The following is a 9038-nucleotide window of genomic DNA, read 5'->3' on the forward strand; positions in this document are numbered from 1 at the left end:
CAGCAGAGTGAAGAGGAGGGGGCTCAGCACACATCCTTGGGGGGCCCCAGTGTTCAGTGTGATGGTGCTGGATGTGTTGCTGCCGACACGTACTGCCTGAGGTCTTCCAGTCAGAAAGTCCAACAGCCAGTTGCACAGCGAAGTGTTGAGCCCCAGCTCGACCAGTTTGTGAATGAGCTGTTGAGGGATGATTGTGTTGAATGCTGAACTGAAGTCTATGAACAGCATTCTGACGTATGAGTCTTTTTTCTCTAGATGTGTGAGTGCTGAGTGGAGGGTAGTTGAGATGGCATCATCGGTCGACCGGTTGGACTGATATGCAAACTGGAATAGGTCCAGGAAGGGGGGGAGGGCAGACGTGATGTGGTGCATGACTAGCCGTTCAAAGCACTTCATGAGGATGGGAGTAAGTGCAACAGGATGGAAGTCATTGAAGCAGGATGGAGATGGCTTCTTCGGGACTGGAATGATGGTGGTAGCTTTGAAGCATGTGGGAACAACAGCCTCACTAAGTGAGATGTTGAAAATGTCTGTGAAGACATCAGTGAGTTCTGCTGCACAGTCTCTCAGTACACGCCCAGGAATGTTGTCAGGACCCGGAGCTTTGTGTGCATTGATCCTGCTGAAGGATCTCCTCATGCTGTCCGGGGGTCAGTGTCATCACCTGGTCACTGGGAGGAGGTGGAGTCTTCTGTGCAGTGGAGCTGTTTTGTGCCTCAAAGCGAGCGAAGAAAGTGTTCAGCTCGTTCAGCAGAGAGATGTTGCTATCATAAGTCCGTGGTGGGGGCTTGTAGTCCGTAATGGTCTGTATCCCCTGCCACAGGCTCTGAGTGTCTCTGCTGTCACTGAATTGATGGGCTATCCTCCTGGAGTACTGTCTCTTTGCCTCTCTGATGCCGCGGGATAGGTTGGCCCTGGCTGTCCTCGGGCCCACCTCATCTCCAGCTCTGAAGGCAGCGTTCCGCGTCTCCAGGAGTGAGCAGTGTTTGCAGATCACAACAGCATCGCGGCACCATGCGTCATTGATGTAAACACAAAGCCCGAGCTCTGTCCGCTCGATAGCACGTCAGCTGGTCGAGCTGAATAGCGCAGTCCGGAACGCTGTTGCTAAGCCATGTTTCCGTGAACGCAAAAACACAACAGTCTCTTATAGTCCTTTGAGTTGAACGTAGTAATCGGATGAAGTCCAGTTTATTGTCCAAAGAGCGTACGTTAGCCAGTACGATGGTGGGGATAGATGGCTTGTGTGGGTTAGCCGTTAGCCTAGCCCGGATACCTCCGCGCTTACCCCTCTTCTGCTTCCTCTCACGCCGCTTGTGGCACCTCCGCTGTGGGCGAGATGCAGCAGTGGGGGTCGGTGATGATGTAGGCCCCCGGTGCAGTCCGAGATCTCACAGCTGTTCCGCGTGCGCAGAGTTTAACCCTAAAAATGTGGTTCTGCCGACATCCAGCAGAAAGTCACGACTGTACGCGCACTTAAAGACAGGTAGACGCGATGATGACGTACAAAAACACTGCAACTCACAAGACAAAAAACACGAAAACACCGTTCTGTCGGGACAGAGAGAAGCCGCTGCGTGTGGACGCGCCGCCATCTTGGAACACCATGTTAATGTTACTACTTTCAACCTAGAATTATGAAGTCTAAAAATAATGAAGGTGTTACATTTAATGGGGGCTCGTCCGGGATCAGCTCCAAATAGTTTTATAATTGTGATGGTTTTGTGTGTATATTGGTGTCAACTGACAATACCCTTGTTGGTGTCTCGTGACGACGTCCTAATGCAGAATCGTATAGTAGCACTCATCTGCTGGTTGTGCATTGTGGTAACGTTTAACTTGCAGAATTTAATTACTAGTCCATCGTTAGAGCAGATTAATTTGTGTAGGAAGCAGGATTTGTTTTTGACAGAGGTGCTAAGTAACGAATTACATTTACTCACGTTACTGTAATTAAGTAGCATTTTTTGTGTACTTCTACTTTTTAAAGTAATTTTAAAAATCTATAATGTTACTTTTACTTAAGTTTATTTTGTTTGAAGTATTGTAATTCACTATATTTTAAAATGCATTAATTACGGAGTTAAAAAAAAAAATCGCTCCCTGGAAACTACTGCAATAAATAATGGGCAGGAGAGCAAACTGGTGCTAAAATCACAAGAAAATCACAAAAAAAAACTGGTGCTAAAATCACCCTCAACTTCACACTGAAGTTGAACTCGAAGGAAATGAAGTAAACCCTTGGCCATATTTATGCTCTATTATGCAGTGTAAGCTGTGCTTGTCCAGGGAGACCAAACTAGCAGCTTATAAAATCAAGACATCAACCCTTCACAAGCATGTAGCTAAAGCTATATAAGTTAAATAATTGCATCGTTGCATTGGTGGTTAAAATGAAGCTTTGACATTTTAGCAAGAGGTTTTGCACAAATTAGCCAAAAAGACAGTGATGCGGCGTGTGCGATAATATCATAATTGTTGTATTAATGATGTGCATGCATTTAGAGTGTGTTCTTTCACTGTGTGATTCAGTCTGCTAAAATGCATTTTGAATGATCACAAAATTGAAGATATAGGGGCAGAAAATGTATATATTTATATAATTTCATATAGTAAATCAATATCACACAAAGAATTCAGTTTTTTCCTCCAAAAATCAACATGATTACATATAGATTTTTTACAACAGGTCAGTAAACAAGTTAATGAAGAGACTTGAGGTTTAGACACCATTTTGCCTGTTTTTGCTCTATTTCTACAACAAAAAATAATTTCAAACACCAAAAGCACAGTTTTGCGTCTCTGAGCAACATGACAGTGTTTTGTTCCTGAATGAATCAACTTTTTAAATGATTTGATTCAATCGCAATGACTCACTTATTAACAGTGACTTGCTGACACATACTGGCCATTTTAATTTCACATTTAAAGTAAGCCTTTGATTTTTAATTTAATTTAATTTAATTGATTTTAATAATTAATTTCTTATAACTTCACATGAGTATTCAACATTTTATATCTTGTATATCAAAACATTATTCATGCATTTGTAACTGGAGGTTAAATGCATTCATGTCCTGCATTAAACAGTGTGTAAATACATCTAAATGCCACTTCCGATGAAGCTTCTGCATTTCCTCTGCATTGAAAAGATGAGTTTGTTGATATTGATATGCCTGGTAACAGCCCAAATGTCTTATTATTCTAAATCCTGGTAACAGCCCATTAAAAACAACTAGTTTGAGATTAATAGGCCTATTCCAGGGGTGTCAAGCTCAGTTCCTGGAGGACCGCAGCCCTGCAGAGTTTAGTTCTAACCCTGCTCCAGTACACACATCATGTAGTTTTCAAATAAGCCTAAATGTTTAAATTAGCTGGATCAGGTGTGTTTAATTAGGGTTATATCTAAACTGTGCAGGACTGTGGCCCTCCAGGAACTGAGTTTGACACCCTTGGCCTGTCCCATTTCTGCCTCCCTCCCACTGTTAAAATGTAACTAAGTAATTTTTACTCTGAGTAAATTTTAAATGAGCTACTTTTTTACTTTTACTTGAGTAGATTTTTAGACTGATACTTTTACTGGTACTTAAGTAAAGTTTCATTAATGTAATGGTACTTTTACTTGAGTAGAATATTTCTGTACTCTTTCCACCTCTGGTTTTTGATAGCTAATCACTACCAGATTGTTGTGGGTAAACTGTTCCACTGACTCTAGAAAGGGTGCGCGACTGATAGTCTGCTTGACCCGTTTACAATATGAGGCACAAGAGAAACTATTCTGCATCTGGAAATATGCAGGCTCAGGCAGGTGCAGAGCTCAGATCTATAGTTAGCTTACCTCTTATAATTAGCCTGTGTAGTTAGTTAACGGTTGTCGTGACGGTCTTTTTCCAAAGACACTAAACCATTTCTGTAAAGTAAACATTGAACAGAACCGTGTTACAAATAAGAAAGTGTCAGGAACAGTTGTGTGTATTATTTCTGTGATTTTAGTGACTAGACTTACCTGAAAACAGTGAAAACAGCACAGAGACGGAGTTTGCTACGTGTCAGCTGAGTTGACGTCCAGTTTCCATGGTAACTCCCTCCGCTCTAGTTTAAATGTTACCAGCGTTTACATAAATACAGTACCGCCGCTCCCTACACGCAGAGTACGCCGTTTGTGTAGGGCACCAACTCCCAGGGTGCACCATCCCAGTTGCTCCAAAAAATAAAAAAGGAAAATGATCATAACTGATGGATGGACATCTATGCCCATGAAAAACATCAACAATTCAGCGCAGAGAACAGAAAACGAAAGACGGTAAAAAACTGGCATAAAGTTGCCTTGACGTTGGATGTACAATCAGCGCCACTGCTGGCCAAATGGGTGCCCTAAGCAGAACTGTATTGTTGTGCCCCCTCCCCAAATTATTATGGAAGTAAAAAAAAAAAAAAAACTTATATAAGGGGGTCAAAATAGGACTTTAATAAAATATAAAAGTAAATAACTAAATTGTAATTAAATTTTATTATTTACAAATTACAATTGTAGCTAGACAGATTTTACTAGTACAGTTGTCTGATTGATTTTATAGTCTCAAACACTCAGAAATGACACAAAATCATTTTTATTTCAATAAAAAAAAGGATTAGTTTTGGTAAGGGTTGTGATGTCCACATGTTTTTGTTGAAGAAATTATAGAGGCTAGCATTTCTATCACAAAAAGGTGGCCAAAAATGAAAGATTAAGTGGATATTTGAATTAAATGTTTGGTCAATATTAAACAAGGATTTGATCATCCTGTTACAGGCCTTTGGGGCCCTTTGCAAGCATTTGCAATAATAGCCTATGTAATGTACATAAATTGTTTATTGTATTACATTATGTATTTTAACAGTGTTATTCAATGAAACATACGATTATTATTAATTAACCAATCATTATTGACTCATTGTTTTTATATAATGCATTTTATGGCATTTTAAAGGTTGTTGTTCGCTTAGGTCTGTTTTTATTACCACAAAAATATTATCTGAATACTTTGTAAATTATTATTTGAAGTGTCAAAGCCATGGTTAATTTGTAGTTACCATTGCTACAAGAACCATGTTTTTTTTTTCGTAATAAAATTATGGTTAATTTTTGGAAGGGAGCATGGAAACTCTAAGAGAATATTAAGGCAGATGTGGCGGAATCACCGAAATTAAAACACGTTATTAACTCAATGTTATAATATCTCGTGCCGGACTACTGTTGTCTTTTCCCGGCTATAGCTGTCCATCAGTTCTGATCATTTGCAGACAGCCACAAACATGAGCTGAGAGCGCGGGCGTGGACGCAGGAATGGCGTCACGTGTGCTTCGCCTGTCTACTGTCTTCACCGTAAAACACCGTAAAACGAAGCCCGTGCATCACTTTCAGGCACATTCATAATCCTGTGAAATTTTTTTGGCAGTTGAGGTTAATAATGTGTTTTAATGTCAGAAATAATTTCACCACCACCAACGCATCTGATATTCTCTCTGACTTTACATGTTCCCTCACAAAAATTGGCCATGGGTTTAACAAGAATAACACCAAAAATCATGGTTCGTGTAGCCATGGTAACTGCAAATTAACCATGGTTTTATCTCTTCAATTAATAATTTACAAAAAAAATATTAAGATCCTTTTTTTTTTTTGGTTGTAAAAACAGACCTAAGCCATCAATAGCCTTTAAAATGACTTAAAATGCATTATACAAAAAACAATGAGGCAATAATGATTGGTTAATAACACTGTTAAAATACATAATAATGTAGGCTAATACAAAGTAAACCATTTATGTACATTAAATGTTATTACGGATACCTGTAAAGGGAGTCAAAGTGTAACTGCTGCTACACATACAGGACGACCAAATCCTTGTTCAGGCTATTGGCCCACCACTTTTAAATCAAATATTCACTTAATCTTTCATTTTTGGCCAGCTTTTGCTATACATGACACAGCCTCTATAATTTCTTTGACAAAAAAAACATGTGGACATCACAACCCTTACAAAAATAAACCATGGTTTTATCATAGTAAAACTGCTTAATTTTCTTTTGCATGATTTCTGAATGCTTGAGACTATAAAATCAATAGACAACTGTATTAATAAAGTCATATCCATAGGTAACTGTCGAGAGCTACAATTGTAATTTGTAAACAATATTTTTTTATTTTTTTATTTACTTTATTAATTACTTTATTAATTAAAGTTCTGTTTTAACCCATATAGTAGTTTTTTTTTTTTTCATAATATTTGAGGGAGGGGGGCACAACAATACAGTCCTGCTTAGGGGACCCATTTGGCCAGCAACGGTCCTGCATAAATAGTACATAAAACTAAAAAAGATAAAATGTCCTGGAACTTGATCATGTATTGTTTAAGTAGAGAGTAGCCCTACATCAAACTGTACATGCAATGATAATATGAAATCAGTATTGCGAAATATTGATTGATAGATAGATAGATAGATAGATAGATAGATAGATAGATAGATAATATAATATAATATAATATAATATAATATAATATATTTTATTGTTTTATAATTTTATTTTATATATTAGATTTGGATGCATTGCAAAAAAGCAATGATTAAAAATACATCGTATAACGAATTAGGGATAACGATTACATCTTTTAATTATCAATAAAACCGTATTAGATTACCGCGATTTGAACAACTCACAATAAATAAATACTGTCCAGCACAAAGCACAGTTTTCAGTAACAGTGTCACGTGCTCACAGCACACAGAGTAGTTTAGTTTTGAGTGAAAACAGGGCAGAAAAGCTGGGAGGTTTTAAAAGAGTGCTGAGGGAATTATACACATGAATATATGAATGAATGAATTATATCAATGTACCTCTGAAGGTTCTGACTGTCTTCAGAAGCGATTCAATGGTATTTTGTTTCCATCTTCGCTTCATGTAATACCTAAAGAAGTGTTCTTAATCGCAATACTTCACAGAGTTTACGGGAAACCATAAGAGTGGATATTACATTAGGTATTTGAACACGCTTTTAAATTGTTGTCAGTCGTCATTTAAAATCCAAACATCATTGGTAATGCTATTGTTTTAGTGATTATGCAAACAATAATTCATTTTATTTGTTGTTTGTTGATTTTGTTAGTGAAGTTATTAATGTGTCTGTACTTTTTAACATCTCCAGCACATTTTAACAATACAGTGATAATACTGATAACCGTGATCATTTGTCACTATAATCATAAGAAATTTTCATACCGTTACATCCCTGTAAGGAATGAATATCATGTCACATTAACACATAATTAAACATGCAACATAAGCTTTATGTTCTATGCATTTTTAAAATATATTTTCAAAATATATTTCAATATATTTAACAGTGTTTCACATAAATGTGAATATGTTACCTTTCTGTAGGGGACATATCCTTAAGAACAAGGAGCACTCTCTTACAGGACAGTTTCTGTCATTCCAATCTCTCTCAATACTGTCTATACTATTTAATACAATATGCAGAATGTCAGTGTGCAACATTATCACCAGGTCACTTCATTTATCAGGACTTTAACAAATGCACTAAATGTGTTGTCAATGTGCAAGACTATATCTGGTCACTAACCACTACTTCCACTTATTCCATTTCAGTTTATGGCTGTGTGAAGTTGCTGGATATTGGCAGGAACTGGAGCACGCTGTCATAGATGTCGTAGATGCACCTGCTGGCAGAGAATAAATTAACATTTTCAGTAAGCCTGTTGTTTTGTTCAGAGTTCAGACCAACGTGAAAATCCACCCATGTTTTTACCTTTAGATTTAAATGTGAACTGGTGGATCGATAAGAAGACAATGCATTATAAAAATCTAAACATAGGGGTGTGCGATATGTATGGTCTGCGATTAATATTGTAATTGTAGTTTTAATGAAGTGCGATTTGATATTATGAGAATATCGCTAAAAGCAAACACAAAACAGACTTAAAGAGTGCACGCATACATTAGGTGATGAAGTCTACTAAGACTAGTGCATGTGCGCATTTAGAGTGCGTTCTTTCACTGCATGCATTAATCAATCTATTAAAATACATTTAGAATTATCACATAATTTAAGATATGATACAGAAAATGTATATATTTATATCATTACATGGAGTCAGTATCACACGAAGAGTGTTTTTTTTTCTCCAAAAGTAAGCATGATTACAAATGTGATATTGATTTTATACAACGGTGAACAATTAACAAGTAGTTAATATTAAGAGACTTATGTTTTAGACACCATATTTCCTGTTTTTGTTCTATTTCTCCAAAATAAAAATCATTTCAAACACAGCCACAGGGCTATTCTGCATCTCTGAGCAACAGGACGCTGTTCCTGAGTGAATCACGTTTAAATGATTCGGTTCAGTCGCAATGACTCAGTTATTAACAGTGACTTGCTGCCACCTACTGGCGGTTTTAATTTCACATTTAAGGTACCTTTTAATTTTTTTAATAAATTTCAAACATCAGTTTTCAATGTTTTATGTTTAAAATAGCAAACATTTTTTATTAATGTGTAATTGCAGGTTGAAGTATTTAGTGTCCCTAAGAGCTGCATTAAATGTGTAAATGCATCAAAATCACACTTCTAATGCAGCTTCTGTGTTTGCAAAGATAAATTAAGATGATACTGATTTAATTTGCTTGATAACTGCTCAAATGCAAGAATTTGACTCGGAAGATCATGCACACTTTAAGAAAAAATGGCTTCAAGGTAAAAATGCCCATAACACTTATTGGAAATTATTAATTTCTATTACTGCTGTGAACTGACCGCACAGAATATGAAGAATATCAAAAAATTCAGGAGTCAGCTGTCCACGGTAGTCCTTAAGATACCAGCACAATAACACACTCAACAAAATATGTCTAATTATTGTTAATCCAAGAATATTATCGAGATATTATTTTTTGTCAATATCACACACCCCAAATTTGTTATTTAATTGATATAATAATTTATTGATAATAATTGTTTAAATTAAAATAATAA

Source organism: Cyprinus carpio, unplaced genomic scaffold (assembly GCF_018340385.1).
Source record: "Cyprinus carpio isolate SPL01 unplaced genomic scaffold, ASM1834038v1 S000006678, whole genome shotgun sequence".
NCBI classification, from domain to species: Eukaryota; Metazoa; Chordata; class Actinopteri; order Cypriniformes; family Cyprinidae; genus Cyprinus; species Cyprinus carpio.